The 13,446-nt window shown below is 46.6% G+C and overlaps 1 long non-coding RNA gene across 1 annotated transcript; it reads left to right on the top strand.

Annotated features, from left to right (window-relative positions):
- Positions 1–4,386: 4,386 nt before the first annotated feature.
- LOC137342844 (uncharacterized) lies at positions 4,387–13,310 on the top strand. The gene is made up of 2 exons (XR_010967365.1): positions 4,387–4,547; positions 10,791–13,310. It is a non-coding gene; the product is annotated as an uncharacterized lncRNA (long non-coding RNA).
- The last annotated feature ends 136 nt before the right edge of the window (positions 13,311–13,446 follow it).

The following is a 13,446-nucleotide window of genomic DNA, read 5'->3' as shown; positions in this document are numbered from 1 at the left end:
ACTGGAGGTTACCCCTGATGCATTTGTGCCACTCACCATGCCGCTCTTGAGAAGCTCCTGATACCTGATGTCCACTTAACGAGGCCTTAAACCCTCGCTTATCAGAAAGAAGAAAAAAGACTTGCATTTATATTCAGCCTCTCATGATCACAGGGTGTCCCAAAGCGCTTTATAGCCAATAAAGTACTTTTGAAGTGTAGTCACTGTTGTAATGTAGGAAATGTGATCGCCAATTTGCGCTCAGCAAGTTCCCACAAACAGCAATGTGATGACGACCATATTGACCAGATCTGTTTTTTGTGATGTTGGTTGAGGGATAAATATCGACCAGGACACCAGGGAGAACTCCCCTGCTGTTCTTCAAAATAGTGCCATGGGATTTTTTACATCCATCTGAGAGGGTAGACAGGGCCAGATCAGTGACTATCCTCGTTGGTGGGGAGCAGTGCAGGTTCTTTGTGGTAGTCAAGGTGTCGCCAAGCTGATTTTTTTTTAGCTAAAAAGAACTTGAACCTTAATTTCCTATTGATCAGAGATAAGAATACAGTGGTTAAAAAGTGCATCTCTTGTTGGTCTACCTTGAAACAGCCTTGTGGAGGCCACGAGGGAGTCAAAGCCATCCTGCCCTCCCACCTGAAGAAACAATGATAAATCTAACAAAGCGCAGAAGACGGAAATTCCTTCAGTGGGTTAAGGTGACGTAATGTGTTTCACAGTGGGCGTATTAGACAAGTAGCAGAGTGTTCAAGTGCCCGGCACAGGATATAGTTAACATAACAGGATAACACACCCAGGTTGTTCATCATGGTGACGAGCTGTGCCGCTGCTTATTTCAGTTACACACTCTGACAGTTGACCCATGGAGCAATAGATTGTAAATGAGTGTGTGGTAGCTTCAGATCTACATTGCAGATATCAAACTGAGAGACAGGAGCCTGCTGAGGAAATCATTACTTTTAGTTTAGAGATCTGCCAGACAGATGCGATGGGCTAAGCATCGCAATTGCTTTTATCAAGAAAAATGAGATCTTCTTCCATTTCGCACCATAAATTCTCCATATGGTATTTTCTTTCCTTAAGCTCTGCTGAGGTATGCTTCCACAGGTGCCAGTAGCCCTGCATTTCCTCGTCTTAGTAGCCTTCTTCATACGTGAGCTTGGAGGATTAACTTGAACAGGCTATTTAACTGTGGAGGGCATCACAGTCGATCCCGATCTTCTCCTTGCCCAATGTCCACCCAAGTTCAGTTTCCAGCAGGGCCCACTGGAAAGTGATCAACCAGCTGCAGTCAGGGATCAGTTGACTGAGCACAGACCAGACATCAAAGCTAGGACCTTCCTTACTGTATAGCTGAGTATCACACTGGGTAGTGCATTAATCTACCGAGCCACCCAGAGAGCTTACAGTTCTACGTTGAATTGCATTTGATAGTTCAGAATTCTAGTTAAGGTGTGTCAATAAAAGTAAATTGACCTTACCCATTGTTCTTTTTCTTACCAGTGGTGGTGATAAATTGCACTCTTGCTGCACACAAACCACAACAGGTATGTGCACATGTAACAGGCTGATATCATTGTAAATATCAAGTTACCAAGTAACGTCTATCTATTCAGGCATGAGGAGAGACTGAGAGCAATCAATTGATACCAGCATAGCACGGAATTGCTGAATTTCACAATATCAATCCTGTGGTGGGACAGGCTCCATCAATAACCTGCTGCAGTTTCTCCCCACAATCCACTTGCTTTCATGAAACAACTGACCGATACTAATGAACTGCTGCTGTCAGCAATACTGGAAATTCAATATTCAAAGGGAAAATGATTGCCACACCAAAGGCTGCTAGACAGAGCACTCAGTACCTGATTCTACTATACAGCATGCCTGAGGTGAAAGTTGCAAATAACAAGAGAGGGGGAGTGGGAGAGAAATACAATTCCAAACATCAAGTCTCACTTATATTCAGTGATGCCACCTTCATTATGTCACAGGGGCGTCTATTTGAGCTGCTGGTGCTCCTGAATTTGCCTTGTTTACATTGCGGAGCAAGCTCGCGCATGGGTAGTTGTTGAGAAGTCCAGCAGCAGTGCTCTATCATAAATGCAGCTTAAGGCCTACTGTGTTTTAAGAACATTGTTACCGGTTTCTGTGCATCTCACTGTTGAATAAAATACAGCCCCCGTTCATTTTAACGAGCTTTTAATCTGTTTTACTGACACCTCACTGTTTTTAATTTGAATGGTCTAATGACGATAGACATCCTTATGTGTCAAAAACATTTTTAAAGCCACTCTTTTTTTATATCTCTGCATAAAAGCAAAGAAAACAAACATCACTTGGTCAAATAAATAAACTGCTGGAGGTATTGAGTTGCACAATATGCTGGACATATGGTGCTACTTATCCAGACTCTCCCAGAATGATAGTCAAACTGGTATGTCTTTGAATACTAATGATATCTCCTGCACCCTGCCATGCACTAAACTGTTTGGGAATGGGAACATTGTGTGCTTATTGAGAGTGGTTGTAAACAATTTTACAACACCAAGTTATAGTCCAACAAATTTATTTTAAATTCCACAAGCTTTCGGAGGCTTCCTCCTTCCTCAGGTGAACGGTGTGGAAATGAAATTTTCGAGAGTAGGCTGGGAAATAGGACACCTTTCTAGTTTTTGCATTTTGCCACGGGCACTCCCAGGTCAGGTGTAGCATGGGTTAGATGCAAAGTAAACCTCCCTCATGGAACCATATACCAGAATGAGTCACTGCTTTCAGAGGAGAAGGGAAGAAAATTGGAAGAAAATCTGCGACGATCTCAATGAAATGGATTTTATGATAGGTTATCTTGTCTTTTAGTGATTTTATTTTTAAAATTTCATATAGTAACATGAAACTGAATAGAAATAGATTAAAGAGAAACCCAGAAGAAAGAACAAAGAGCACACACTTGACGATATCGGTACACTGTCCATGGGACATTAAATATTTTTAGGAATAGGGAAAAGATATTGGGCCTGTAAGTCCATCCCTTCTTGGTGAACTTCAAATACTTTTTTTTATATTTCAAACTATACTTTATTCCATAAAATTGAAAGATACATACAGTTCAAATAAAGGACACAAAATGCAGCAACGCAGTTCAAAGCAATACAGTGCAGATCATATACACTCTAATCTCATTATTACAATTTTTAAAACACTGTACATATTTTCAAATATATTCTGTACAATACAAGGAGGGGTGGCATTATACAGTGGCCTTTCCCCAAATTGCTTTTGCGTAGGCCGCACCTCGCTTCAGTGCGCCCTGAGGCACCATGCTCCTGGACCTTGGAGTGTGCCAGTCGGCAACGCTCGGTCATGGACTGCGTCTTCAGCTGGAAGACCAGCAGGTTTCGGGTGGATCAAAGGGCCTCCTTTACCGAGTTGATGGTCTTCCAGCCACAGGTGATATCTGTCTCAGTGTGCGTCCCGCGGAACAGGCCGTAGAGCTCAGCGTCCTGTGTTACCGAACTGTTTTGGGATGAACCGGGACAGATAACAACGCATCTCTCTCCACACCCTCTGCGCGAAGGGGCAGTCCATCAGGAGGTGGATGATGGTTCCCCCCCTCCCCCGTCGCAGCCTCGAGGGCAGCTCGCGGTGGCACTGATATTCCGTGCATGTTGGAAGGTCCGCACTGGGAGGGCTCGTCTCACCACCATCCAGGCTACATCCTGGTGCCTGTTTGTCAGTTCTGGGGATGAGACATTCTGCCAAATGGTATCGACCATCTGGTCAGGGAACTGCCCGATCAAGTCCACCCTCTCCTTTCCTTGCAGGGCTCTCGGAACATTTTGTGTCGACCACTGTCTGACGACCACTGTCTGTTGACCTGTCCTGAGAAGGGGTTCCACCTCAGGAACTTCTCCACCTGGGACAGGTAGTGGGGGGACGGTCCAGCTGGATGGGACGTCGTGTGACTGCTCGGCCTGCGTGGCCAGACCCAGCCTTCTCGGTGTGTTGGACAGGTAGAAACTCAGCATGTAATGACATTTAGTGTTTGCATACTGGGGCTCTACACACATCCTGAGGCAGCCACCCACAATGGTGGCCATCAGGATCAGAGCGGCATTGGGGACGCTTTTCCCCCTCAGGTGTTCACCCCCCTGTCCTACACGTAGGCGATCGTATCCCTGAGCAGCGCAAGGCTTTCAGAGATCTTTCTGCCAGGAACAGTACATTCAGGTCTGATCCGGGTGGATCACCAGCTCCAGAGCAGACTTGAGCATGTCGGCGATGGCCTTAGACAGAATCTTGTTGTCAACATTTAGCATGGAAATGGGTCGCTAATTTCTGATTTCTTCCCTCTTCCCTCTTCCACCTTCCGTTTGCAGATGAGGATGAGGATGCCTTTCCTCATGGACTCTGACATGCTGCCTGCCAGAAGCATACCCACGTACACTTCCAGTAGGACTGGGCCTATCCAGTCCCACAGAGCCGAGTACAACTCAACCAATGAGCCATCACTTCCGAAGGACCGGACGGCCTTTGTCAGCTTATCCAAGGTTAGTGGCCGATCCATGCTCTCCCGCTCGCTGTCTTCTAAGACTTCCGTGATAGAGGACAGGAAGGACAGGGTGTCTGTGGGCTTCACGTCATACAGCCCGGCATAAAAGGATTTGCTGATCCTCCGTATGTCAGCCTGCAAAGCCGTCACCGAACCATCTACCTCCTTCAGGCTGCTGATCACAGAGATCTCCCCGTGCAGCTTCTGGAAGCACTTCTCACCCTGCTCCACCAAGCGGACTCTGGACCGGAAGATGATCTTTGAGGCCTCGGAAATGAAAAGGGAGGCTTGCTGGCCCTTCACCTCTCTGAGTTCATCCCCGACATCGACACCCATCGATTGCAACTAGAGCAGATCCTGCATGCTTTTCTGGAGCTGTGACATTTCCCTCTGTCTCTCTCTCACCTTCTGAACACCTTTTGAGGATGAAGAACCTTTTGATGGAGGCCTTGATCGCTTCCCACCAGTGCACCGTGAAGTTGAAGAGGGGTTTCACGGTCCTCCAACCTGTGTAATCCCTTTTTAGGTCCTCGATGTTCTCTGAGGTCAACAGGCTCACGTTCAGCTTCAATATCCCCCTGCCCGCCCTCTGGTCCTCCTCCGATTGGCAGCCAGCCAGTAGGAGGCAGTGGTCAGAGAAGAACACCGGCTGGACGTCAGTGGATCTGACCTTGAGCGTTGGGGTCACAAAAAGGAAATCTATCCTGGAACGGACGGACCCGTCTGGCCTGGACCAGGTGTATCTCTGCGGCGCTCCGTCTGCAGGGTTGCTGAAGATGTCGCGAAGCTTTGCGTCTTTCACTGCTTCTATCAGGAGTTTGGACGTGGTGGCCAGTATTCCGTCACCCCTGCTGGATCGTCCAGCCACATCGATGATGCAGCTGAAGTCTCTGGCGAGGACGATCAGTCTGGAGATCGCCAGCAGCATCGGGAGATGCTTGAAGACCTCCATCTGCTCGCTCCTGAGGATTGGGGCGTACACATTGATCAGTCGGAGCGGGCCATTCTTGTACAGATCATCTGCTATGAGCAGGCAGCCCCCCACCACCTCCTTAACCTCGGTGATGGCGAATTGGCCTCCTCGCAGCAGAATCCCCGGGCCTGAGGAACGACTATCGTTGCCTCCCGACCAGATCGACCGCCCCTGGGTCCACAAGCATGACCACTGCCAGTAGTTGCTGAGGCGTGGGATTCTGCACTCCTGCAAGAACAGCAGGTCCCCCTGGATGGGTAGTTCAGGATCGCAGCACATTGCATAATCGACTTAATACTACGCACGTTTATGGATGCAAATTTTTTAATCTATTTTAAAAATACAAAAGGACAAACCATTAAGATCTTACAATTGCATCAGTCCAGGTTCTACCTATTACTGTCCATTTGGGGCCCTTGGTCCAGGTACTGCATTTGTGTGGTGTGCAGGAAATTCTGGATGGTCCTTGGGCTGAGGAAGGAGGCCTGTTCTCCGTTGGGGGAGGGTCCACGCTTGGGGGTTGACGGCAGGGTCTCGTGGAGTAGTGTGTCTGTGAGACCCTCGACCGCGAGCTCTGGCTCCTTGGCCGTCGCTGGTGGTTCGCTCAAGGCGACCGTTGTGCTGCTCCCGGTTTCCTGGAGTTGGGGGACCTCTCTCTCCGCGTTGCTATTCCCAGCGTCCTGGAGTTGGGGTGCACTGGACGCGTCGCTGTTCCCGGTGCCTCGGAGCTGAGTGTTGCTGCTCCCAGGTTCCTGGAGCTGGAGTGCGTTGTTGGTGTCGCTGGTCACCATCGCATTTTGCCTCTTCCTTTGATGAAGGTGGGGTTTCCCCCCTTTTCCTTGTTCGTTAGCCGAGGGGTGGTCGCTGTTGTCCGTTGGGGATTCTAAGCTCCTCTTGCTGTTGGTCACCCCTTTGGCGTTTGTACCTCTGGTCCTACGGGACTTCCTTATTTTTCTTTCCTTGTGTCATCCATCCTTCTTCTGTCTCTGGGTCGCTTTCCATCGGCTCTGAGGAGATCTCGGGGCTGGGTGTTGGGGTTTGGTTGCTTTCCTTGACTCTCATCTTCCTGCTCTTTGTCCTCCTCCTGGTCGTGGGCTCTTTCACGAGGGTCCACAGCCCGGGGGGGGGGGTGGAGGGGTCTGGCCTCCTTTGGGGCAGCCACGACTGCTGTCTTCCCCTGCATCACCTCGCCTCTCGCTGCCTGTGTGTAGCTTTGTCTGTGATTTGGACAGATCTTGTAGGTGACCAGCCTCTCCGCACAGGTTGCAGCACTTGGCCTCCTGACAGTCCAGTGTCTGGTGGCCCTTTTTTCTGCAGATTACTGCCTTGCATGAGGCTACCTTGTGCCCAGGTTTGCCGCAGGATCGGCACACTCCGGGCTGCCCCTTGTACATCACATACCGACAACTCGTCCCAATCGCGAAACTTGATGGGAGGTGGATGATGTTTCCATCGGCATCCGCCCTTAGGTTCACCTGGATGCTCCTCTTGCTGATCCAGTTCCCGTGCACATCCTCGATGTTGATGCTCCGATCCGCTCCGTCCACATATCGCTTGAGGGACATCAGCGCATCCACGATGGGCGCATGCGGGTTGAACATGTGGACCGTTTAGCGTCCGTTCCTTCTCCTGCAGGAGCGCGAAAAGCGGCTCCACAGTGAGCATCGCTCCCTTCTCCTTCTCTTTGAAGGCCTAGAGCATCTTCAGGCATCCTTCGATGTTCTTCATAGAGTCATAGAGTTATACAGCACGGATAGAGGCCCTTCGGCCCATCGTGTCCATGCCGGCCATCAAGCCCTGTCTACTCTAATCCCATATTCCAGCATTTGGTCCGTAGCCTTGTATGCTATGGCATTTCTTGAAGATCATGTTGAAATAACCATTCCTCGGGAAGTCCTGCAGGCAGAAGATGTCCACTGGCTCGAAATCACAGGCTCCCAGCGGAACCTTCCTCACAAAGGCATCCTGCTGCCACGGCGAGGGTCCTTCACCTGTCCTTGCAGTCAGCCTGATGGTGTTACGCACCCCGTGCCCAGGTGCTTTGGAACCTCTGTTCGCCCTGTCCGCTGCAAAGAAAAAACGTTTTCACCTTACTGGAAAAAGGCATTAGATCCGGTCCCCGGCCAGCATTGAGATCCACCTCACCGTCAGCAAAGCTACAAACAGGTTATAGCTGTTTCTACTTGTCCTGCTCATCCTGGGGCCCCTCCTACGTGATCACTTGGAATGCCCCTGCCTGATGAACTTCAAATCCCCGCCTTCTAATCCCTTCAGAAACTTATTCAATTATCTCTTGAGCCCATTTATACAATCTGCATTGTTGGCCTTCCCAAGTAACTTATTCCAACAGTTTTATTGCCTTTTAGGGTAATGAATGGTGTCAGCCATATAAATACTGTGGCTACAAGAGCAGGTCAGAGGCTGGGTATTCTGCGGCGAGTGACTCACCTCCTGATTCTCCAAAGCCTTTCCACCATCTACAAGGCACAAGTCAGGAGTGTGATGGAATACTCTCCACTTGCCTGGATGAATGCAGCTTCAACAACACTCAAGAAGCTCGACACCATCCAGGACAAAGCAGCCCGCTTGATTGGCACCCCATCCACCACCCTAAACATTCACTCCCTTCACCACCGGCGCACTGTGGCTGCAGTGTGCGCCATCCACAGGATGCACTGCAGCAACTTGCCAAGGCTTCTTCGACAGCACCTCCCAAACCCACAACCTCTGCCACCTAGAAGGACAAGGGCAGCAGGCACATGGGAACAACACCACCTGCACGTTTCCCTCCAAGTCACACACCATCCCGACTTGGAAACATATCGGCGTTCTTTCATCGTCGCTGGGTCAAAATCCTGGAACTCCCTTCCTAACAGCACTGTGGGAGAACCTTCACCACATGGACTGCAGCGTTTCAAGAAAGCGGCTCACCACCACCTTCGCAAGCGCAATTAGAGATGGGTAATAAATGCCGGCCTCGCCAGCGATGCCCACATCCTGTGAACGAATAATTTTAAAAAGCTGTGGCTCAGTCAGTAGCACGCTCGCCTCTGACTCAGAAGGTTGTGGGTTCAAGTCCCACTCCTGATACTTGAGCATGTAATCTAGGTTGGTGCTCCATTTAATACATACTAAGGTAAATTTTGCAGGGTTTTTGCACGCAGCCAGTGCATATCAAATAATCATAGGCATGCGGCCCATGATTTTTTGAAACCAATGGATGGAAAATCGTGGGCAGTGTGCCCATTATTATATGATATGTGCTGGCTGCTTATGAGTCCTGCCAGTCAGATGAATTTCTCTGCTAGTTTTAAGGGCCCTATGTGAAATTAGTTGGGGCAGTTTAAATTCAGTTCCTAGTGGGCAAGGATCTACAATACTAAATTGTACTTAATTAGGCACTAGTCAGACTCCTTACTCAAAGAGAATGACTGGGGTGGAAAATGGAAAAATGTTATTCTGGTGTAATGAGAGTACTCTTCTGAGGTTGGGGCCGAGGCACGTTGTTGGGGCAGAATAGAATAAGCTTTGCTCTGCATCTGGTCGTGCTATACATGACCTGTGAGTATGTGATGCAGACACTGGCTGCCTGAAATGGGAAGAGTTCCATTACCCAAAACTAACATCCCCCACCTTGAGTATAAAACCTTTTGTTTAAAAAAAACTTGCTGTAATTGTCTCTTTTCTCGTGTCCCATTCCCTAAAGCTACTTTTATACTGGGGTTATTTTAATTTGGATTCTGGAGACCAACATTTTTGAGCTGGCTCCTGGTATTTGCATTGCTAAATCTAGTCTTCCTTATCCCAGTGACAGGCTTGTAAATACATAAAAAATTGGATCCATGAGTCTGCCTCCAGGATAAGTGAGCCAGATTTAATAACGTGAATGCTGTCAGGTGCTGATTCCCGGAATCCGAATTAAAACAATATGAATATAAAAGCAGCTTAGGTCTTTCTTTCTGCTTTGCTTGGGCATTGTCCTCTACGCTCTCTGTATGGCTCTCGTACTTTCTGACTCTGTGTCTCTGTTTGTTTCTGACTCTTTCTGACTCCTCCTTTATGTGAGTCTCCTTTTCTCTTTCTGTATTTTCTCTTCTGTATGACTCACTTTCTCTGTATGCCTCTCACTAATGTTGCTTGACTGATTTACTCAATTTGTATCTTTCATAAAGCCCAAGGCATACAGAGAGTTATGAGTGGAGATACAGAGCGAAGTATAGGGGCCGTGAAGAATAGCGGGACCAGGATGCTTCTAAAACTACGGTGAGAGAGGGAGTAGCCTCTAGATGGGAGTGATTAGAGCCGGAGCTGGAGCACTTGTATTGGGCCGATGAGGGATGGAGTGGAGGCCAAGAATGTGCCTAGTCCAACAAATTCCACAAGCTTTCGGAGGCTTCCTCCTTCCTCAGGTGAACGGTGTGGATCACCTGAGGAAGGAGGAAGCCTCCGATAGCTTGTGGAATTTAAAATAAATTTGTTGGACTATAACTTGGTGTTGTAAAATTGTTTACAATTGTCAACCCCAGTCCATCACCGGCATCTCCACATCAAGAATGTGCCTGGCAGAGAAGCAGAGGTGGGATAGAATGGGCAAAATGATCAAAGAGAAGGATTAATCGAGGTGAAACCAGTAATATGGTATCAAGTGGCCAACAACATTCGACTCACTACAATGTAATAATCGTGCAAATTTTTAAACAAAATAGGTAGGGGGATAAAACTATGAAAAGATGGAAGAAAGCCCATTTGACCTATTCCACTAACTGCACGAGGTCTGGAGCTGTTTTCCAGATATAATAAGTCCTGTGTTCATTCTGCCCAACACTGGGGAAACTTTAGAAGTGAGATTTTATGATCAAAAAGAACGAGACAGATGACTAAATCAAAAGCAAAATACTGCGGATGCTGGAAATCTGAAATAAAAACAGAAAATGCTGGAGAAGCTCAGCAAGTCAGGCAGCATCTGTGGAGGATGAAACAGAGTTAAGGTTTCACCTTTGCCTTCGACCTGAAACGTTAACTCTGTTTCTTTCTCCACAGATGCTGCCTGACTTGCTGAGCTTCTCCAGCATTCTCTGTTTTTATTTGAGACAGATGACTAACCCATGTAAAGTGTTAATTATTAAAAGTGAGATGCATCAAAGTAGGTCACATTTTTAAACCAAAATGAACAAGTCTAACTCCAAATAAATGAGAACTGACAGGCCTGATGTCTCTATCCTTTTGCTCCCTCCTCAATTACAAACTTGTCTTTTTGCTTCTTAATAGATTCCAACGATTCTGAATGTGATGATTCAAGGGATAAAAGTTACATTTCTGCCTCCAGCTGAATGGAAACCTAAGAACTTGGCTCATTACCAACCCGAACTCCTTTCTATATTGTTTGATTGTGTTGGCTATGTTAGGCAGGAAGGTTGGAGACTCAGCAGTGAACTTACCTCTAACACACTGGACACATCCCTTCTACTAAGTTGAGGTAAAAATCCGAATGTGGCATGTACTTATATCAGAGATTATACAATGAGAAATTTAAAGGTGTATGCCTTCTTAAATGGGCCTGCAGATACCAACACTACTGTCACGTTTTTGACCATTTTTCCACAGAAAGGATTTGGAAAAAAGAGTTACCCTTCAATGTTGGGTTTTTAAATCAAAGTATATTCACACAAGTTTAGTGGGGGGGAAAGCTCCTAGTTAACAGATGGTTAATATACTAATGGGACTTGTTTTCCCAAGACTGTAAATTACAATCGATTCATTAGCATGTCTAGGCAATCCAAAAGCACCTTACACCCATTGTGTTGAAAAGTCTTTAATCCCTTTCTGACTGTGAACAGAGGAAGATAAGACATGGAGACAGGCACAGAAGGTCAGTCTGTTTTTTATTAAAAAGATATGAGGCACTCAGGCCCAGCAAAGGCTACAAGAAGGCTAGAATGTCAGAGAGTAGTTGGGAATTATTTTGTTTAAATCAAGCAGGACGACCCACTGATGTGGAAAGCATGGCATGTTTGTGATTTTCTATCAGTATGCAAAGATGAATTCTACTGTTAGAACTAAATGAGTCTCATCCTAAGTGTTGCTCTGTACATTCATTGACTGTTAAATAAAGATACAAATATCCAGTTCAGATCACAAGGAATACTATTGTTACACTCCCGGGTCATGCTATCTTATAATTAGACATTGGACAGCACAGGCACACCCCTAAACATTAGATGCTACACCTCTTATGTGAGTGAAGAGCAGTGCTACACCCAAGAGAATATCTAAGGCAAGACCCTAAATTTGTAACAATTCCTTTTATGGCAACTGAGTGAACAAATCTCCAGTTTGATTCAGCAGCATCATTTCTAATGTGTGATGACTGTGATGCTCATAACAAAATGAGCTCCTCCACTCCCCCTACTATAGCAACTATGTCATTCTGTATACAGCAGCATAGAGGAGGCGGTTAAAATGGAGTTGTAATTTCCCTCTCCCAATCCTGCTAATGTTGAACTCCCTAAGGATTGATTTCGGACAATGATTAAAAAATGTCTTTGTAAATGGTAGATGGGTGAAATTACAGGGGGGCATCAGGTGGTGTAGTAGGTTAGACGCTAGCCTTTCACCTCTTGGACTTAGGATCAAATCCAGGCTGATTAGATGAAATTATCCTCTGCTACTGGCTGTAAGGGTCCAATGTAAAATGAGTTTGGACAGTCTGAATTGAGCATGGGATACATTGTTGGGGCAGAGTAGGGGGAGCCGTGAATGCACTTTTACTTTTGTTCCAGGTTTTAGGAGATGGAGCCCATGTATCGCTCTCCCATGCTCATAGCCTCAATTTTACAAGGCCTGCTAGCAGTCCGACACGTCTCAGGCAGCAAGGCTGGGTCGGAAAATTCAGGAGCCTGACCTCTCACAATTGATTCTTAGGGCACTTATTTTCTGACGGATGATTTGCTACAAAAAGTGAGGCCATGCCACCAACATGCATGACCTCATGTTAATATGTAAATTTAAAAAGGGCCCCACACCAAATTTCCCAATTGTGGTCCAGGGTTTGTCCATAGCCTTGTGCTTGTCCATAAAAATTGGGCATAGGAATAGTCCCGGGCCCTGCCTACTCAAGTAGAACTCCTTAAAATATTGAAACATAAACAGAAAATGCTGGAAACACTCAGCAGGTCAGACAGCATCCGTGAAGAGAACAGACAAGTTCATTGGAGTTTAGAAGAATGAGAGGTGATCTTATTGAAACATATAAGATCCTGAGGGGACTTGAAGGGGTAGATGCTGAGACGATGTCTCCCCTTCTGGGAGAGACTAGAACTAGGGGACACAGTTTAAAAATAAGGGGTCTCCCATATAAGACGGAGTTGAGGAGAATTTTTTTCTCTGAGGGTTGTGAGTCTGTGGAACTCCCTTCCCAAGAGAGTGGTGGAGGCAGGGTCATTGAATATTTTTAAGGCTGAGTTAGATAGATTCCTGATTAACAAGGGAGTCAAAGGTTATTGTAGGTAGACGGGAAAGTAGGGTTGAGGTCACAATCAGATCAGCCAGGCTCGAGGGGCCGAATGACCTACTCCTGCTCTTAATTCATATGTAAGTTAATGTTTCAGGTGAGAATCCTCCATCAGAACTTTTAAAATGGTGGGTGTTACTGCTGAAGATAATTCATTTTTTTTTAACATTAACATTGTAAATTACCTCTTACTGCATTTTGCTCGATGCATTAGTTGGTTTTGCCAGGTTGTCCTCCATTTTTGTTTTTTTTCATTGCCAATAAATAATTTAATTATTCTTGGCTGGTCTAACATTGAAAATACACCACACAAGAGTTGAGGATGGGTGTTCCTTTGGGGTTTCTGAACATTGCACAATTGAGATGAAGGAGAGGAATTTGTGCGGGGCCAACAAATGCAGGTGCAATAACCCT

Source organism: Heptranchias perlo, chromosome 26 (assembly GCF_035084215.1).
Source record: "Heptranchias perlo isolate sHepPer1 chromosome 26, sHepPer1.hap1, whole genome shotgun sequence".
Classification (NCBI taxonomy): Eukaryota; Metazoa; Chordata; class Chondrichthyes; order Hexanchiformes; family Hexanchidae; genus Heptranchias; species Heptranchias perlo.
The sequence above is the reverse complement of the archived record's forward strand: the minus strand, read 5'-3'. Positions and strand labels throughout refer to the sequence as shown.